This window comes from Bubalus kerabau, chromosome 9, assembly GCF_029407905.1.
Source record: "Bubalus kerabau isolate K-KA32 ecotype Philippines breed swamp buffalo chromosome 9, PCC_UOA_SB_1v2, whole genome shotgun sequence".
NCBI lineage: Eukaryota > Metazoa > Chordata > Mammalia > Artiodactyla > Bovidae > Bubalus > Bubalus kerabau.
Window position 1 is genome coordinate 38,456,702 of NC_073632.1, and position 21,839 is coordinate 38,478,540.

The window sequence follows — 21,839 nt, forward strand, 5'->3', positions numbered from 1 at the left end:
GGTTGGATGGCATCACTGACTCAATGGACATGGGTTTAGGTGGACTCCGGGAGTTGGTGATGGACAGGGAGGCCTGGTGGGCTGCAGTTCATGGGGTCGCAAATAGGCTGACATGACTGAGTGACTGAACTGAACTGAATTAAACTGACCCGGGGAGTTCATCTTTCAGTGTCCTTTTGCCTTTTCATACTGTTCATGGGGTTCTCAAGGCAAGAATACTGAAGTAAACATTATAGCAACTGTGGGTTCTGTATTTTGCAGGTTAAAAGCAATGGAAATTTCATGTTCTTCCATAAATACATGAATGCATGTTAAAAAAAGTAATTAGCTTTTTAGTTATCAGATATAAAAAATTTAAATTTAGAATTAGAAATGTGCTCACAATGGATATCAATGGGTGAAAATGTAGCTGATCTATGATTTGTGGGTTAAATTCAAAAACTTCTTTGCCAAGTAATAGCAATAGTTTACTTCAATTCAAAGTATGTGTCTTTTATATATTAATAGATGTTTTTAAATTCACACAATTTTAGGGCAGGCCTACAAGGAACTTTAGCAATCTAATTTAACCCTTCATTTTGCCATAAAATAAGTAAACCCAAGAGATTTATGAGATGCCCCTGGTCACACAACCAGTTTGAGGCACAGTCTGAACAGTAGGCTAGAGCACCTGATTTCCAATTCTGTGATACTCAAAATGAGAGGATAAAGATGGATGCTCTGAACGTTTCAGAAAGGCCAGGGATTCCAAGATAGTTTCATAGTTCTCAGTCATCAATCTCACTTATTGCCAAACTTTTCAGGGAAACGGGTATTATAGAAGCAGCATTTATACTCAAAAATGCCAAGTGTAACCACAATTGCTTGACAGCAGGAATGGAAACCGAGCATACTCCCTACATTATGCAGTCATTATCTAAGATTATTCAATATGCTTGCAGGATTACCAGAATATTTCATGGGTTACCAGAAAAGCCTGAGATTTAAGTATATTAAGTTTTCTGTTAATCATATTATTCACCATCTTTTCCTTTTGAGATATTTACCTGAAAGAGTCAAAGCTGTCAATATAGGAGAGGCATTACCTAATTAGAATGTGATCACTCAGACAGCCAGACACTATAACAATTTTCTCTGTGTTCACTAGCTCTGAGCTGAAAATGGTCCACTTTTTAAATCAATTATTTAGAAAGTCCAAATTAAAATGTTTGCTTTTTTGATGCAAAATATCTATTATTATTCTTTCTGAAGAGCTATTTTGGGTTCATATATAGCTTTACAAAGAATATATATTAGAAATTCTCATTTTTAATAAAAGTTGATGGTTAAAAAACAATTTTTCATCACCCAAATACTGTGCTTTTCTAATACTCATTGTGGTGCACAATATCACATTAATTTAAATACATTTATTAAAATACCATTAATTTAAAAACAAGTATTTTTCTGTCCTATAATGTTTTGGAGGAAGAGTCTGATACCTAGAATACTCATCTCTTAAAATTCTTCATATCGGCTAGCCCTTCTTCATTCATATATACATGAATGCCCACATACTGGAGTAGGTTACCATTTCCTTCTCCAGGGATCTTCCTGACCCAGGGATCAAACTCAGGTTTCCTGCATTACAGGCAGATTCTTTACCAAATGAGCTACCTGGGACCTCTATACATAAGCTTGCTTTTCTCCACAATTGTTAGCCTACTTCTTTCAAAATTATCTTTAAAAATTATTCCCTAATATCAAGGCAGGAAAGGCAATATATGGAAATAAATGAAAACTGATTTACAGTGGAGTGGTCAAACTTGGGGCTTCCCAGGTGGCACAGTGGTAAAGAATCTGCCTGCCAATATAGGAGATGCAGGAAACATGGGTTCCATCCCTGAGTCAGGAGGGTTCCATCCCTGGGTCAGGAAGATTCCCTGGAGAAGGAAATAGCAACCCACTCCAGTATTCTTGCCTGGGACATCCCATGGACAGAGGAGCCTGGCAAGCTATAGTCCGTGGGATTGCAAAGAGTTGGACACGACTGAGCATGCATGCATGGTCAAACATGATGTTAAAAGATAATAGGGAAATGAGAAGAGAACAGAATGAACAAAACAGAGAGAGATCGTGGCTCAGAAAGAAATCATGGGTTGTTTGTAGCTCAGAAAAAGTCAAGATCTTAAAACATCCCACTAGCACAATTTGGGTCAGGTGATTGTGAAGTCTTTTCTATGTTTTTATTGATAGGAAACCTTGTTTAAAAATTTTATTTCTGATGTTTATGAATCTCTATTATAAGAAAATACATTATTATTAGCCAAACTCACATGAATTATAATATTCTCTTCTTTTTGAGATTAATAATCACATTGTTAATGTCATAATAGATAGTTGAAAAATCATCCTATGTTTAACTTGCTGAGAGTACAGAAAACTTTATTAATCCTTATTTATCTTAAACTTAGTAAATGCAAGCATCTTTATGGATGATGATTTTTATTTATTATAACTAAGAAAATTTTACCAAAACTCATGAGAGCCACTGATGTTTTTACTTTTTTATTTTTTTAAATATAAATTTTTGTATTTTAATTGGAGGTTAATTACTTTACATTGTATTGGTTTTTCCATACATCAACATGAATCCACCACAGGTATACATGTGTTCCCCATCCTAAACCCCCTTCCCTCCTCCCTCCTCATACCATCCCTCTGGGATGTTTTTATTTCAAAGTATCAAACTGCTAAGTCTTCCAATAAACCAAATATTTGTATAAAAGCTTATTTGATGACTGCAAATAATTGGAGACCTTTATCTGGGTTCGTTCATTCATTGCTTTACATAAAAAATGTTTACTGATGGCCTACTATACACAGAACACTGGAAAAATACAGAGGTTGAAAATGTAAGACTTGTTTCTTTGTATACTAGGTTAACAAATTAAGAAAATAATTAAAATATATACACAAAGAAGGAGCCAGCAGTGATTATAGCAGGACACAGTAGAAGCTTAGAGTTTCTAAAAGTGAAAGTAAAGCTTCTAGTGATATTACACAAACTGCATCAAGTTAAATATATAGACAGAAATGATTAAAGTTTATATAGAAAATGACAGGGGACATATGTTATAGGAAAAAAATGAGTTCAGTTATATTTCTATGAAACATTAAAGGATTTTCATTGACTATCATCTGTATAAATGTGATTTTTTGGTGGGGTTCAGTTAGTTCAGTCGTGATGAATTTTTTAATATCAATACTCAGATTTTTCATTAATGCTTGAAATATTTCTTTAACACTTTGAATATTTTATTTCCTTTCCTCAGTTTTCTATATTTGTTCCTCCTGAAATTTTTCTTTTAAATAATATTAAAGTTTCTCAGCCCGTTCTTCATCTTTCAACTTGTAATGCTTGTCGTCTCTTTCTTTCTCTCAGATGTTCTCTGAGGCATGTCTTCATTTCTAAATTCTAGTAATTCATTTTCTCTTCAGGAGTTTTTACTAGTCTATTTTTCCCTACATTGATTTTTTTTCAGAATTTGCTCTTTATTTTCAAGCTTTCTAAGAAGAAAAGATTACTGTGCTTTGTTTCTACTGTTTTGATTAGAAACTCTTGTTGGTGTTTAAATAAGTTGTAACTTTGCTCCAGAGCGCTACTATTCCTAGTCGATCATTTCAAATGCCATAATGGTCATCTGGTTGGTCAAGTCACTATGAATTATTGTCTTGTCTTCTGATCTGTCACCAAATATCTACTACATTAGTCTCTTTCATATATTGATGAGCTATTTCTTTGTTCTGATTTATTATAAAAAGATGATTATATTAAGTTATTCATTATATCCTGATCATGTTGAAGCTCACTTTTTTTTTTTTTTTGTCTCTTAGCCATTTTTTAAGAGGCTCACATTTTAATGGACATTATGTCCATATGTTTTTGTTAAGTTTATATAGAAAATCAAATTGGAAAAGAAAAATAAAATCCAGACCTCCTAACACAGCCCTCTAATTCTCAAAAAATATTTTACAATTGTATAATAGACACTGAGCTTACAAGCAGAGTTAAAAAGAAAATGACAATCTATAAAACTTGCTCCAGTGCAATCATGTTCGGTGACTCACACTGTTGTGCCTTTTAACCTCTGCTCTTAAAAACAAGCCCTTAGAAGGTCATTGCAACCTTAAATGATGTTGATTTTCTTCAGATTATGCTGTAACTTGACAGGAGTCATAAAAAGGCCACATTGTAAATGATATATCTTGGTTACTAATGTCCTTTTCTGCTGGCACTCAGACAGCTCTTGTCAAAGCTCTTAGACCAGATAATACTTTCCTCCTCTCTTAAAGGATAATCTGAAAATGTTACCTAGACTGTTATCAATGTCCCAGAATTGCTTTCTATAGACAGGTCATGTCTTGAAAAGAGGAAAAAAAAAAAATACACTACAGATAAGCTTCTTTTATGCTCTTTTGTTAATACAATGCATATACACACATATATAAAAGTTAAGAAATTTTAATCTCGTAACACTCTAATGGTAGAAAGTGAAGAGCCTCTTGATGAAAGTGAAAGAAGAGAGTGAAAAAGCTGGCTTAAATTTTAATATTCAAAAAATGAAGATCATGGCATCTGGTCCCGTCACTTCATGGCAAATGGATGGGGAAACAATGGAAACAGTGAGAGACTTTATTTTCTTGGGCTCCAAAATCACTGCAGATGGTGACTGCAGCCATGAAATTAAAGAGGCTTGTTCCTTTGAAAAAAAGCTATGACAAACCTGGAAAGCATATTAAAAAGAAGAAACATTACTTTGCCAACAAAGTTCTGTCTAGTCAAAGCTATGGTTTTTCCAGTAGTCATGTATAGATGTGAGAGCTGGACCATAAAGAAGGCTGAGCACCAAAGACTGGATGCTTTTGAACTGTGGTGCTAGAGAAGACTCTTGAGAGACTCCTGGATGCAAGGAGATCAAATCAGTCAATCCCAAAGAAAATCAACCCTGAATACTTGTTGAAAGGGCTTCCCTGGTGTCTCAGATGGCAAAGAATCCACCTGCAATGTGGGAGACCTGGTTTTGATCCCTGGGTTGGGAAGATCCCTTGAAGGAGGGCATGGAAACCCACATTAGTATTCTTGCCTAGAGAATCCCCATGGACAGAGGAGCATGGTGGGTTATAGTCCATGGGATCGCAAAGAGTCAGACATGATTGAGCGATTAAGCCCAGCACACAAATTCATTGGAAGGACCAATGCTGAGACTGAAGTACCAATATATTTGCCACCTGATGTGAAGAGACAACTCATTGGAAAAGACCCTGATGCTGGGAAAGACTGAAGGCACAAGGAGGTAGGAGTTGCAGAGAATGAGAAAGCATCACTGACTCAATGGATGTGAATCTGAACAAATTCTGGAAGATAGTGAAGGACAGGGGAGCCTGGCATGCTTCAGTCCATGGGGTCCCAAAGAGTCAGACATGACTTAGCAATTGAAAAACAACAATGACATCATTGTTTTGGTTGAGAAGTGTTTCTTGTTTGCTTATTCTCACTTATATATTTTAAAAAGTCAGTTTTAATTCCAATTCCAAAGAAGGCCTTGCCAAAGATGTTCAAACTACCACAAAATTTCATTCATTTCACATGCTAGCAAGGTAATGCTCAAAATCCTTCAAACTAGGCTTCAACAGTATGTGAATCAAGAAATTCCAGATATACAAGGTGGATTTAGAAAAGGCAGAGGACCCAAAGACCAAATTGCCAACATCCATTGGATTATAGAAAAAACAAGAGGATTCCAGAGAAACATCTACTTCTGCTTCATTGACTACACTATAGCCTTTGACTGTGTGGATCACAACATTGTTAAAAATTTTTTAAGAGATGGGAATACCAGACCACCTTATGAAACCTGTATGCAGGTCAAGAAGCAACAATTAATACACAAATGGAAACAGACTGGTTCAAAGTTGGATAAGGAGTCCATCAAAACAGTATATTGTCACCCTGCTTATATAACTTATATGCAGAGAACATCATGCAAAATGCTGGGCTGAATTAAGCACAAGCTGGAATCAAGATTGCCAGGAGAAATATCAACACCCTCAGATATGCAGATGACACCACCCTTATGGTAGAAAGCGATGAGTAACTAAAGAGTCTCTTGATGAAAGTGAAAGAAGAGAGTGATAAGGCTGGCTTAAAATATTCCAAAAATGAAGATCATGGCATCCGGTCCCATCACTTCATGGCAAATAGATGGAGAAACAATAGAAACTGTGACAGACTCTTTATTTTCTTGGGCTCCAAAATCCCTGTGGGTGGTGACCGCAGCTGTGAAATTAAAAGACACTTGTTCCTTGGAAGAAAAGCTATGACCAACCTGGACAGCATATTAACAAGAAGAGACATTACTTTGCCAACAGAAGTCCATCTAGTCAAAACTATGGTTTTTCCAATAGTCATGTATGGATGTGAGAGTTGGACCATAAGGAAGGAAGAGTATCAAAGAATTGATGTTTTTGAACTGTGGTGTTGGAGAATACTCTTGAGAGTCCCTTGGACAACAAGGAGATCAAACCAGTCAATCCTAAAGGAAATCAACCTTGAATATTCATTGGAAGGACTGATGCTTTGGACACCTGATGCAAAGAGCCAACTCATTAGAAAAGACCTGATGTTGGCAATAATTGAAAGCGGGAAGAGAAGGGGATGACAGAGGATGAGATGGTTGGATGGTATCACTGACTCAATGAACATGAGTTTGAGAAAACTCTGGGAGATGGTGAAGGATAGAGAAGACTGGTGCACTTCACTTCATGGGGTGGCAAAGAGTCAGACATGACTGAGCAACTGAACAGCAACAAAGCCCCTTGGACTGTACAGTCCATGGAATTCTTCAGGCTAGAATACTGGAGTGGGTAGGTGTTGCCTTCTCCAGGGGATCTTCCCAACCCAGGAATCGAACCCAGGTCTCCCGCATCGTGGGTGGATTCTTTACCAGCTGAGCCACATGGGAAACCCTAAACTAAGGTGGTATACCAGATAATGTGGTTCTGGTTATCTTTCTGAAATAATTTTCAGATAAAGCCCATAAAAGAGGGTGGAGGGAGAAAAGTTATTATTTCTCTCTAATCCATGGATTGCATTAAAAAACTGATGCATATATTAATATGTTGGCTTAATTATCTGTGCTTATTCTTAGTGTATATTGAACTAATCATTCACAGATTGCAATATTTATACCTTTAGACTTTAACAAGCAAAATAGTTGAAAAGAACAATAATTAATTTTTAAATAAATGATATTTAAAATTTTCTTACTAAAAAAACATCCTTTAAGTTATGGACCACATCTTTGAGAAATTTTTTATATCAGAGGTGAGAGTTTATGTTATTTAACAGTATACATTTTTATAATGTCTTTAGCCTTATGAGGGGCTTCCCAGGTGGCGCTAGTGGTAAAGAACCCACCTGCCAAGGCAGAAGACTTAAGGGACGTGGTTTCTAGCCCCAAGTCAGGGAGATCCCCTGGAGAAGGAAATGGCAACCCACTCCAGTATTCTTGCCTGGAGAATCCCATGGACAGAGGAACCTGGCGGGCTCGAGTCCATAGGGTCACAAAGAGTCAGACATGACTGATGTGACTTGACATTTAGCCTTATGAGTATAAAATCTTTGATGATAGTGATATCCATTCATTTTGTGTACCCAGAACAGTTAGGTAGAATTAGTGCTAAATAAATTCTATTTGCTGAATTAAATGAGGGAAGTAAGTTTCCAGTTCACCCCATTATTCCATTATTAAATTAAAGGTGTTTAACACTAATATGATATTTTCTAAAAGGCAAAAACCCACGTATATGTATCATTTTAAGGAATTATGAAAATAGTAATAAAATTAATTGCCACTGAACAGATACAAGTTGAGCTTTTCAGGAGAAATAAGTCATAGAAATCTCACAGACATTTTAAAAGCACATACTACAAAACTGCATGTCAGGATTATAAAAAAATGTAATAACAAAATTTTATAGACAAATGAGTCTATAAGAAACTTTAGATACCTTCTAGCCCTGTTTCAAGCATCTGGAAGATCTATCTTTAATTCAAACTGGCACATAAATTGAACATTGCTGAGAGGTCAAATTACACTTTTTGAAGACCAAAGGAGTGATGAATAACAATAATGATTGCACTTTACACTTATATAGAATTATGTCATTTAATCTCCTTTTATACCCATACCTCTAGAGCAGAATGCAAAGATTTTATAATATTAAAATTATGATCCAGCTTTTTCTTCCATACATCTACATTATGCAGCTTATATACTTTCCACACTGAGTATATTTTTTCCCAGAAATGCCAGGAATTCCCAATACTCAGATTAGTGCATGACTCAAAACCAGATGTACAGTTGTAGATAGTATCATCTCTGTGACTAAATATCACTTCTCAATATAACCAGTGACCTTCAGATTGAGGTAGTTAGACACATTTGTGTTGATTTTTACAATGATGGAAAACCAAAGCAAAGGGCATTCAAAATTTTACATCAAATGTTACTTTCTAATGTAGCCTCAAAGTATATATGTTAATATAAAGATAATATTTTTGAGGTCTGTCTCTGAAACTAGAAATATAACAGCAACTATGTCAATGCCTCTCTGCTTCTTCCACTGTCATCAATATTCAAGCAACGTCTTTATAATTACTGCTCTGGATGTTGTAGTAACAATTACAGAAAAGAAAAGGATGAGAGTTGTAAAAAATGAAATACATATAGTACTCTCAAATTTTAAAAACTGTATGATTCCAGTTATTTTACTTTGCTAATAGGTAGAAAACCATTCTATATTCTTCACCATAGATAATGTTCCATGATCATGAAAAAAAATATCTACTATTTTGTTCTCACTAGACTTTTTTGAATATGTAAAGCAATGAATCTGTTTATTACACAAATTCTAAGCAATCATGAATTTATTTTAAATAGTATTATTACTAATAACTACATTAAAGTCTTTTCTGTCTGTTTTAATACACAATGCATCAAGATAGCACATTTAGGCTTTAATATATATATTTTTATAAAATATTTTCTTCATCAATTTCCAGGATATTCAATAAATCTGGAACAATGCTGTTTAAGAAAATTTTGGTGAAAACAGAAAAAGTCTGAGAAAATAAATGCAGCACCATTTATGACATAAGATCCATGGCTATTACGAGTGTTAGTGAATTGGATGACATGCTTTTGGGAAATAAGTGACTAGGAAAATGTGTCAGTTTGTATAGTTTCCATTTTTCTCAGACAAATCAAACCATGCCTACTCATTCTTGAAGGTAAGGAGAGTGGCAGAGAAGATCATTTTCTAAGTCATTGAGGACAGTTGTGGCTGAGGATAACGGTAGCTGTCTAGCTGCCATATATCCTCCAAAACAGCATAGAACTACCAGCACCATTAAAACACTACAACTCACCACCACAACCTTAGCATGACTGGAAGCCAACACACACTTAAAACTACAAATCAAGTGTAAGTATTAAACAAAGAAACATCAAAACCTGGTAAGGTCCCTATAACTTTAGTATTGACAGAGACTTCCCTTCCCACTAGAGACACAAGGGAGGCTGGGAATCACTGGTAAGAGGATCTTCCCTGTCTAGTCAGGGAAGCCTTTTTGTCTACACAGACCTGAGGCTCTCCTCCCCTAAAGGAAGACACCAAGGCAGGCTGGTGGTACAGACACCAGCAGCCTCTTCATTACTCTGGATTCAAGTCTCCATCCCCTCTCCTGTACCCCAGAAAATGCCAGCAGAGACCATTGGAAGCCACAATAGCACTGTATCAATAAATCAGCAGGGCAAAACAATACTTCAAATGTCTGAAAACAAAATTGGAATTGGAATCGCAATCCACAAAAGATGTCTAGGACCACATGCTAAACCTAACTAGCATAATTTTTCACTGGAATAAAAGACGTAATGTCAACCCAGAGCCTTCTAACATAAAAGACAAAATATTAAAAATTAAAAATCACTTGCCATACCAAAATCAAAACAATTACAACTTTAATGAGGAAAGACAATCAACTGACACCAACACCAAGATGAATCAGATGTTAATTGCCACTATGGAGAACAGTGCGGAGATTCCTTAAAAAACTGGAAATAGAACTGCCGTATGACCCAGCAATCCCACTGCTGGGCATACACACTGAGGAAACCAGAATTTAAAAAGATACGTGAACCCCAATGTTCATTGCAGCACTGTTTATAATAGCCAGGACATGGAAGCAACCTAGATGTCCATCAGCAGATGAATGGATAAGAAAGCTGTGGAACATATACACAATGGAGTATTACTCAGCCATTAAAAAGAATACATTTGAATCCGTTCTAATGAGGTGAATGAAACTGGAGCCTATTATACAGAGTGAAGTAAGCCAGAAAGAAAAACACCAATACAGTATACTAACACATATATATGGAATTTAGAAAGATGGTAATGATACCCTGTATGCGAGACAGCAAAAGAGACACAGATGTATAGAACAGTCTCTTAGACTCTGTGGGAGAGGTAGAGGGTGGGATGATTAGGGAGAATGGCATTGAAATATGTATAATATCATATATGAAATGAATTGCCAGTCCAGGTTCGATGCATGATACTGGATGCTTGGGGCTGGTGCACTGGGATGACCCAGGGGGATGGTATGGGGATGGAGGTGGGAGGGGGTTTCAGGATGGGGAACACGTGTATACCCGTGGCAGATTCATATGGATGTATGGCAAAACCAATACAATATTGTAAAGTAATTAACCTCCAATTAAAATAAATAAATTTATATTAATAAATAAATAAAAAGAATTATCTGAAAAAGATTTCAATGTAGCTGCCATAAAACATTTTAACAGTTGATTGCAAATTCTCTTAAATAAATGAAAAACTTAAAAACATCTTAGCAAAGAAGTGGAAATTATCCTTTAAAAGGGACAAAATGAAAATTATAGAGCAGCAAAATATAACAAGTGAAATTTTAAAAGCCTGTTGAATGGACTTAGTAGAGTGAAGATGACAGGGCAGAAGCAGTGGACTTGAGAACAGATCCAGTTTGGCAGTTTCTTACAAAGTTAAGTACACATTTACCATAAGACTGAGCAAGCCCACTCCCTGGTATTTACCCTACAAAGTGGAAGTTTATGTGTAACAGTAAAGCACGCACGTGAAAGTTCACAGCAGCTTTCTTTGTGATGGCCAAAAGACAGAAAAAAATTGAAATGATCTTCAACAAGTTAATGGATAAAGAGATTATGGCACAGCCATACAATGAATGCTATGCTATGCTATGCTATGCTAAATCGCTTCAGTCGTGTCCGACTGTGCGACCCCATAGATGGCAGCCCACCAGGCTCTGTCATCCCTGGGATTCTCCAGGCAAGAACACTGGAGTGGGTTGCCATTTCCTTCTCTGGTGCATGAAAGAGAAAAGTGAAAGTGAAGTCACTCAGTCGTGTCCGACTCTTAGCGACCCCATGGACTGCAGCCTACCAGGCTCCTCCCTCCATGGGATTTTCCAGGCAAGAGTACTGGAGTGGGGTGCCATTGCCTTCTCCACATACAATGAATACTACTCAGAAATAAAGATGGAAACTATCAATAAAAGCACACGTCTTAGATGAATTTCAGAGACATTATGCTGAATGATTTTATGTCTCAAGATTACCTACTGCTTGATTTCATTTATTCAACAGTCTTAAAAAGACAAGCCATAGTCCTGGAAAACAGACCAGTGGTTAGCAGCAGCATGGGTGGGGATGATGGGATCACCAAGAACTGAGAGCATTAGGAGTTCTTTGAGTTACGGAGCAGCTTTGGGTCTTCATGGTGGTGGCGAGTACACAAATGTATACATATAGTTAAATCCCTAGAACTGTGCACCAGGAGAAAAACATCACTTTTATTGCATGATAGTTACAAAATATAAAGTAAAAAAAAAAAAAAAAGCAAAAACAAAGAAATTATTATCACAAAAGTCAGGATGGTAATTATTTCTGGGAGAGTATGGAAATATGAAACATGGAGCCCAGAGGAGTTCCTAAGACCCTAATAAAACTCTGCTTCTTAACCTGGGTACTTAGCATACTGAAACTTTTTGATTTATAGTCATCCTTTGATATCCATGGAGGACTGGTTCTGGGAACCCTCCCATGCTCCAATACCAAAATCTGAGGGTGCTCAAGTCCCTGACATAAAATGGCAGGTGTGGGACAGCCAACCCTCTACCTCCTTGGGAAAGGAGTACAGATTGTATACAGCAACAATCTGGGATGATATTTGAAGACAAATAGTAAGATTGATGATGCATACACCTTATGCCTCAATCATTTCATATATTCTTTAAATAAAGTTTCATACATTTCTCCAAAGAACTACATATTGCAGTGTTTTTTTGGAGAAGGTAATATGTAAACATGGCCTGTTTACAGAAAAAAATTGGTTCATTAAAGGGTGGTTTACTTATATGATAAATAGTAATATACATTTCACTGAAAATAAAAAAGCATGTTATATGTATCAGCATGAATACATCTCAAAAACCTAATACAAGCAATAAAAGTAGGTTGTGAGAATAACTGTACCCTTTATTATTATGACTCAGAAATCAATCTAGTTTATAAGACATGCACAAAGTACTAAATATCAATTATATGATTGTGCTTATCTCTTGCAGAAGGAAAAATATAAGATTAAAAAAGGAATAGAGGAAATTGTAACTTTCTGTAATGTTTTGTTTTAAAGAACAAAATAGCTAAATCAAACATGGCAACATTTATAAAAGCCAGCTGGTGTGTGAAAGGTATTGATTAATATTGCTAGTATTACTGTCTATGTCTTTGAAAAATCTCATTACTTAATGGTGTGTTGATTATATTTGTCATCTGATTTCTCTTAAGCATTCACTGCCTCCGTCATTTATATTACTTTCTTGGCCTCTGTGTGCATTTGGATTTGTAATTTCTGCACTTCATTATGAGACTAAAACCATTTCTGAGGTCTCTGACAACTTTTATAAATGCCCGGTGCTTGGCCCTTGACTCCTTTTGCTTCTGTGTTTTGCACACTGTGTTTACCACGGCCATGAGCACCTACACTGCTGCTGCTGCTGCTGCTAAGTCGCTTCAGTCGTGTCCGACTCTGTGTGACCCCATAGACAGCAGCCCACCAGGCTCCCCCGTCCCTGGGATTCTCCAGGCAAGAACACTGGAGTGGGTTGCCATTTCCTTCTCCAATGCATGAAAGTGAAAAGTCAAAGTGAAGTCGCTCAGTCATGTCTGACTCTTAGTGACCCCACGGACTGCAGCCTTCCAGGCTCCTCCGTCCATGGGATTTTCCAGGCAAGAGTACTGGAGTGGGGTGCCATTGCCTTCTCCGATCACCAACACTGCTTCTCTTCTATCACCCCTATGACCTGCTGTTCTAGGTCATCCAGACTCTAGACAGAACAACTCCTTTCTTTGGGGCTGCTTTACCAATATGCTGCTTCTCTGCAAGTCTCTGAGAAGGAGACTGGGAATGCCATTACTAGGGCAGGTTGAGGAGGTAAATAGTCTAATCTCTTGTTGCTCTAAATGTTTTCCTACAGATTAGAAAGTTCCATCTCTAAACAGAGGAAGTTACAGTTGTGTAATTGAGGCTGTTTCTGCTGAACTTGGAAGCCCTACAGGTCCCTATCCATCAAACTAATTTTTTTCCTCAGCTGTCTCTGGGAAATCTTACCATGATAGGCAAGGCTTGATTTTTCTAAAATTATTTCCAAAAACAAAAGAGCATATTTCTGCTCTGTGGAAAGGAGGTTGGATCTTTACCAAACAAACTGAGAGGATTCTCTCGACATATCCATGTCTGCAGCATCTCTTTTTAACATTTGTGCAAAAAAAAAAAAAAAAAAATGTATAAAGTCTCCACCTCTGAAGGGCTTGAGGTAAAGTAATTGGTTGTTTAGACAAAATGCATCTTAGTTCTTGGCTTATGAATCTGAAATGATCATTTTCAAAAGTACCCTTCGTGTTTTACAAAGTAGGTAGATCTAAAGAGTTCATCAATATGAAGTTCACTTAAGTTCACTGTTATTAAAACAACTAATAGGTACTAAGATTTAGTTAATAGGGTATCAATGTATGTTGGTAAAATGGAAATCTATTCACTTATGCCAGAAACACTTATGAAAATATGTTTGAAAGATATTTTAGAATTTGGATGAAGTTAATTAGCATCTAAGCACCACTTAAGGAAATACTTCCTAACAAGAGGCTACTTCTGTGTGACAGCTAGAAGAGATTCATGATATGAGAAGACTGTGCCTGGCTTTTACCTCATCAAGTCTAAAAAGAAAAGCTTCTCTCTCTTTCCAAAAAGGGAGATGGTTTACCACATAGAAACACTTTCTTTTAAAAACTCCTCTGAAAAAGACTCTTTTGTTTCTAAAGTATTTTTAAATAGAGCATGCAAATACTAAAAATTTATCTAATAAAAGATTAACTGTGTGTTCTGTAAAATATAAAATTCTGGAGGAAAAGCGGGTTTTGCTTCTTGCTTGTCATATTCTTATGCCTTTATGTGTTCATTGCATGGTTCTTCTACATTGTATAGATGTGTGTGTGTACAGATTTGTGTTATCACATTACTGCTATTGGCTAAAGGAAGTATGATTTGTGCTAGGTACATAAATAACTTTTAATAAGACAAGGAAAAATTCTGCTTTCTCAATGAGGATGATTAAAAATAATACTTTACATATGCCTGGGGGATTTGTGGTATAGAAAAAAGCCTTTTCCATATGCATTAGCTCAAATATTATTATTATTCTGATGAAGCAATGTCTAGTAATGCAAACTGATTTGAAGACAGGGAGACTTGTCTTCCAATCTCTTCTTCTATTATGCTAGTTCTAGGGTCTTAAAGGACTCATAAAACTTCTGCTTTTTTTGTTTGTTTGTGCTTTCTTTTTTAATCATTTCTTAAGGACAAGGAAACTTGTCCTCAAGATGGCTATAATTAAAGGCAATGCTCCTAAGTTTCTTGCATAATTGCTAGAATAGTACCTTCAGTTCAATTCAGTTCAGTTCAGTTGCTCAGTTGTGTCCGACTCTTTGCAACCCCATGAATCGCAGCACGCCAGGCCTCCCTGTCCATCACCAACTCCCGGAGTTCACTCAGACTCAAGTCCATCGAGTCAGTGATGCCATCCAGCCATCTCATCCTCTGTCGTCCCCTTCTCCTCCTGCCCCCAATCCCTCCCAGCATCAGAGTCTTTTCCAATGAGTCAGCTCTTCACATGAGGTGGCCAAAGTACTGGAGTTTCAGCTATAGCATCATCTCTTCCAAAGAAATCTCAGGGCTGATCTCCTTCAGAATGGACTGCTTGGATCTCCTTGCAGTCTAAGGGACTCTCAAGAGTCTTCTCCAACACCACAGTTCAAAAGCATCAATTCTTCAGTGCTCAGCATTCTTCACAGTCCAACTCTCACATCCATACATGACCACAGGAAAAACCACAGCCTTGACTAGACGGACCTTTGTTGGCAATGTCTCTGCTTTTGAATATGTTATCTAGGTTAGACATAACTTTCCTTCCAAGGAGTAAGTGTCTTTTAATTTCATGGCTGCAGTCACCATCTACAGTGATTTTGGAGCCCAAAAAAATAAAGTCTGACACTGTTTCCACTGTCTCCCCATGTATTTCCCATGAAGTGATGGGACCAGATGCCATAATCTTCGTTTTCTGAATGTTGAGTTTTAATCCAACTTTTTCACTCTCCACTTTCACTTTGTATTCTAGCATATAGTAATAATTAATGTTGACAGTACATTGCTATATAATTTATAGACAAAAGTTTACCTTTTTAAAGTGTAATATCAGTGATGCTGATCTGTGCATTCAGCATCATAATCTAATCTTAGAATTATCTCCATCACTCCAAAAAGAACCTTGTACCCCTTAGCACTAACTCTCATTTCCCCCAATCACTCAAGCCATTGGGAACACTTAATCTACTTTCTATTTATATAGATCTGCTTAATCTGTATTGCCAAATACTATTTAATTGAATGAATATACTACAATGTATAATCAGTTTATTAGCTGAAGGACATTTGAGTTGCTTCTACTTTTGGCTATTTGAATAATGTTGACATGAGCATTCATATAGAAACATTTATGTGTGTATTTGTACATATGTTTTATTTTCTTTGGTGCTCTTTATTTCTTTAATAGTAGAACTAATGAGTAAACTGACAACTCTGTATTAACGTTTTATGGAACTGTCAAATTATTTTCCAAAGTATTTGCACCATCAAACATTCTGAGTGCCAGTATATGAGAATTCCAATTTCTACATACTAAGTCACTTCAGTCATGTCTGACTCTTTGCAACCCCATGGACTGTACCATGCCAGGCTCCTCTGTCCACGGGATTCTCCAGGCAAGAATACTGGATTGGGTTGCTATTTCCTTCTCCAGGGGATCTTCCCAACCCAGGAATCGAATCTGTGTCTCTTACCGTCTCCTGCATTGGTAGGCGAGTTCTTTACCACCATTACCACCTCGGAAGTATATCCTTACCAATTCCTTATATTCTACCTTTTATGTTATAGTCATTCTAATTTTTTGTATTATGTTAATTCTGTTTTTTCTTATTATGTCCATCCTGGCTTTTTTATTATTAAAATTATTCTAGTGAGTGTGAAGTGATTTTGAGCTTTATTTATCTAATTATGGCAGGCATCCTTTCAGATGCTTTTTCCAGTTTGAATTTCTTTTTTGAGAATTGCCTATGCAAACTCTTTGACCATGGTTTCATTGGATTGTTTGTCTTTCTATTATTGAGTTCTAAAGATTCTTTATATATTATTGATACAAGTCCTTTGTATCATATATGATAAGGACCCAATGGCAGTAGGTCCCAGCATGCAACAACAACAACAACAAAATGCATTGACTGAAGTCATTTTTAGGAGCACAATTTGAAGTGACAAATCCAAAACCCATGCTTGCAACAGTAGAAATAAATCTATGTTTCAGAGAAGTAAAGGGGACATGAATACACAAAGAATCACACTGACAAAGCTAAATGAAATAAGAAAACTGGCTTAGCAATAAATAAGAGAACCTGAGTTTTAAAACCAGCTAGTTGGGAATAGTCTTCAACATATTACCTATACAAGAAATGTGCAAATACTTAGTCCGAGGAAACCAATACATGCAATGTTAAATAAAATTCAATTAGCAGAGCAATTTTATAAAGAAACGTAGAATTACATAATAAACTTAATATATTTTATTTGTTAAAATTTTCACAAGCACACTATAGTTATGCAACAGATAAAATTTTTGATAGAAGAGTAAGAGCTGAAAACAATGCAACAAACAAAGGGTTAATTTCCAAAATATATAAACAGCTCATATAACTCAATATAAAAAAAAACCACAACCCAATAAAAATTGGGCAGAAGACCTAAATATACGTTTCTCCAAAGAAGACATATAGATGACCACTGGACACATAAAAAGATACTTAACATCCATAATTGCTAGAGAAATGTAAATCAAAACCGTAATGATGTATTATCTCCCTCTACTCAGAATGGCTATCACCAAAAAGTCTACAGATAAATTTTGGAGTGGGTGTGAAGAAAAGGGAGCCCTTGTAGACTGTTGGCAGGAATGTAAATTGGTACAGCCACTATGGAGAATAGTATGGAGTTTCCTTAAAGTAACTAAAAATAAAGCTATCATATGATCCAGCAACCCCGGAGAAGGAAATGGCAACCCACTCCAGTATTCTTGCCTAGGAAATCCCATGGACAGAAAAATCTGGAGGGCTAAAGTTCATGGGGTTGCAAACAAATCAGACACAACTGAGCATGCTTTCACCACAAAATAATGCAGCAATCCCACTCCTTGGCATATGTCCAAAAAAGATGAAAACTCTAATTCAAAAAGATAAATGCACCTCAATGTTTATAAATTTAGTTCAGTGGCTCAATCATGTTTGACTCTTTGTGACCCCACAGACGCCAGGCTTCCCTGTCCATCAGCAACTCCTGGCGCTTACACAAACTCATGTCCATTGAGCCGGTGATGCCATCCAACAATTTCATCCTCTGATGTCCCTTCTCCTACTGCCTTCAATCTTTCCCAGCATCAGAATCTTTCCTAATGAGTCAGTTCTTTGCATCAAGTGTCAATTTATGGCATTTCAGCTTCAGCATCAGGTCTTCCAATGAATTTTCAACTGATTTCCTTTAGTATGGACTGGTTGGATCTACTTGTAGTCAAAGGGACTCTCAAGAGTCTTCTCCAACACCACAGTTCAATAGCATCAATTCTTTGGTGCTCAGCTTTCTTTATAGTTCAACTCTCACATCCATACATGATTACTGGAAAAAGCATAGCCTTGACTAGACGGACCTTTGTTAGCCAAGTAAAGTCTCTGCTTTTCAATATGCTGTCTAGGTTGGTCATAACTTTTCTTCCAAGGAGCAAGCATCTTTTAATTTCATGACTGCAGTCACCATTTGCCATGATTTTGGAGCCCCTCAAAAATAAATTCTGTCACTGTTTCCCCATCTATTTGCCATGAAGTGATAGGACCAGATGCCATCTTAGTTTTCTTAATGTTGAGTTTTAAGCCAACTTTTTCACTCTCCTCTTTCACTTTCATCAAGAGGCTCTTTAGTTCTTCTTTACTTTCTGTCATAAGGGTGGTGCCATCTGCATATCTGAGGTTATTGATATTTCTCCCAGCAATCTTGATTCCAGCTTGTGCTTCATCCAGCCCAGCATTTCTCATGATGAACTCTGCATATGAGTTAAATAAGCAGGGTGACAATATATAGCCTTGATGTTCTCCTTTCCCTATTTGGAACCAGTCTGTTGTTCCATGTCCAGCTCTAATTGTTGCTTCCTGACCTGTATACAGATTTCTCAAGAGGCAGGTCAGATGGTCTGGTATTTCCATCTCCTTGAGAATTTTCCAGAGTTTGTTGTGGTCCACACAGTCAAAGGGTTTGGTATAGTCAATAAAGCAGAAGTTTTTCTAGAACTCTCTTGCTTTTTCAATGATCCAACAGATGTTTGCAATTTGATCTCTGGTTCCTCTGAGTTTTCTAAATCCAGCTTGAACATCTTGAAGTTCATGATGCACGTACTGTTGAAGCCTGGCTTGGAGAATTTTGAGTATTACTTTGCTAGTGTGTGAGATGAGTCCAATTGTGTGGTAGTTTGAGCGTTCCTTGGCATTGCCTTTCTTTGGGTTTGGAATGAAAACTGAATTCCAGTCCTGTAACTACTGCTGAGTTTTGCAAATTTGCTGATATATTGAGTGCAGCACTTTCACAGCACAGCATCATCTTTCAGGATTTGAAATAGCTCAACTGGAATTCCATCACTTCTACTAGCTTTGTTCGTAGTGATGATTCCTAAGGCCCACTTGAATTCACATTCCAGGATGTCTGCCTCTAGGTAAGTGATCATAAATCATGATTATCTGGGTCGTGAAGATCTTCTTTGTATAGTTCTTCTGTGTATTCTTGCTACCTCTTCTTAATATCTTCTTCTTCTGTTAGGTCCATACCATTTCTGTCCTTTATTGTGCCCATCCTTGCATGAAATGCTCCCTTGGTATCTCTAATTTTCTTGACAAGATCTCTAGTCTTTACTATTCTACTGTTTTCCTCTATTTCTTTGCATTGATTGCTGAGGAAGGCTTTCTTATCTCTTCTTGCTATTCTTTGGAACTCTGCATTCAAATGGGTATATCTTTCCTTTTCTCCTTTGCCTTTTGCTTCTCTTCTTTTCATAGCTGTTTGTAAGGCCTCCTCAGACAACCATTTTGCCTTTTTCCATTTCTTTTTCTTGGGGATGGTCTTGATCACTGCCTCCTGTACAATGTCACGAACCTCTGTCCATAGTTCTTTAGGCACTCTATCAGATCTAATCACTTGCATCTATTTCTCACTTCCACTGTATAATCATAAGGAATTTGATTTAGGTCATACCTGAATGGTCTAGTGATTTTGCATACTTTCTTCAATTTACATCTGAATTTGGCAATAAGGAGTTCATGATCTGAGCCACAGTCAGCTGCCGGTCTTGATTTTGCTGACTGTATAGAGCTTCTCCATCTCTGGCTGCAAAGAATATAATCAATCTGATTTCAGTATTGATCATCTGGTGATGTCCATGTGTAGAGTCTTCTCTTGTGTTGTTGAAAGAGGGTGTTTGTTATGACCAGTGCATTCTCTTGGCAAAACTCTATTAGCCTGTGCCCTGCTTCATTCTGTACTCCAAGGCCAAATTTGCCTTTTACTCCAGGTATTTCTTGACCTCCTACTTTTGCATTCCAGTCTCCTATAATGAAAAGGATATCTTTTTTGGGTGTTAGTTCTAGAAGGTCTTGAAGGCCTTCATAGAGTCGTTCAACTTCAGCTTCTTCAGCATTACTGGTTGGGGCGTAGACTTGGATTACTGTGATATTTAATGTGATATTGATATTACATTGAATGCAACATTAAATGTTAAATAGCAGTACTATTTATAATAGCCAAAACATGGGAACAATCCAAGTTCCCCTCAATAATAGATGATTTACCTCAGAAGACATGGTGTATATATATGCATTGGAATATTACTCAGCCATAAAAAAGAATGAAATATTGCCAATTTATAGCAACACAAATGGACTTAGAGAATATCATACTAAGTGAAATAAGTCAGATAAAGACAAATATTATATGACATCACTTTTATGTGAAATTTTAAAATAATACAAATGAATTAGTTTACAAAAAGAGAAAAAAAGCTCACATAGAAAACAAACTTACAGTATTCAAAAGAGAAAGGGAGTGAAGGCAAGGATAAATTAGGAATATGAGATTAAAAAAAAAAGGAATATGAGATTAACAGATACATGCTACTATATACATATATATATATAAAACAATAATAGATAGGCAATAAGGACTTAGCCTATAGCACAGTGAATTATATTCAGTAACTTGTAATAACCTACAATGGGAAATAATCTAAAAAATATATTTATAATATAAATTATATTATAATAAAAATATAATTTAAAAACCCACATGCCCTTCAGCAGTAGAAGAGATAAGTAAATTATGGCATTAATACATATACTATACAGCCATGAAAATAAATAATATTCTGGAAGAAACACTAAAATGTATGAGCCTGATAAATAGAAAGTTGAATTAAATAAAACTTATTTTAAAAATATATAATAAATAATTCAATTTATTTGAATTTCAAAAACAGACAAGTTTAATCTACATTAATTAAAGACCCGTGGAATATATATCCAGCCCACCTGTTGATGAAATGCGATGATACACAGACTGAACTACGGCAGCAGTGTGACCACCAGCACTTTTTGAGAAGAGTAAAACAGATGTTTAGACCTGGTGACTCTTATCCTTGTTCCACTACAGAACTGGAACTAAAACCAATCTTATAACTAATAAGACTCACCTAAAAATGATGCAAAAAAGCATTGAAAATTCAGAGAATACATATTGTTATTATCTTCTCTAATGTAAACATGACAAAAGCTGAAAGGGAACTTAGAGTAATTTGCTGTTTGATTCATTTGTAGCAACAAGGAGTCAAACACTTGAAGCTGATACCGACACATTGCGTGGAATAAATGATGCTGAATAGCCAAAACGACCTTGAGAAAAAAGAACAAAGCTGGTGATACCATGCTCCCTGATCTCAAACTATAACACAAGTCTTCAATAATGAAAACAGTATGGTATGTTCAGGA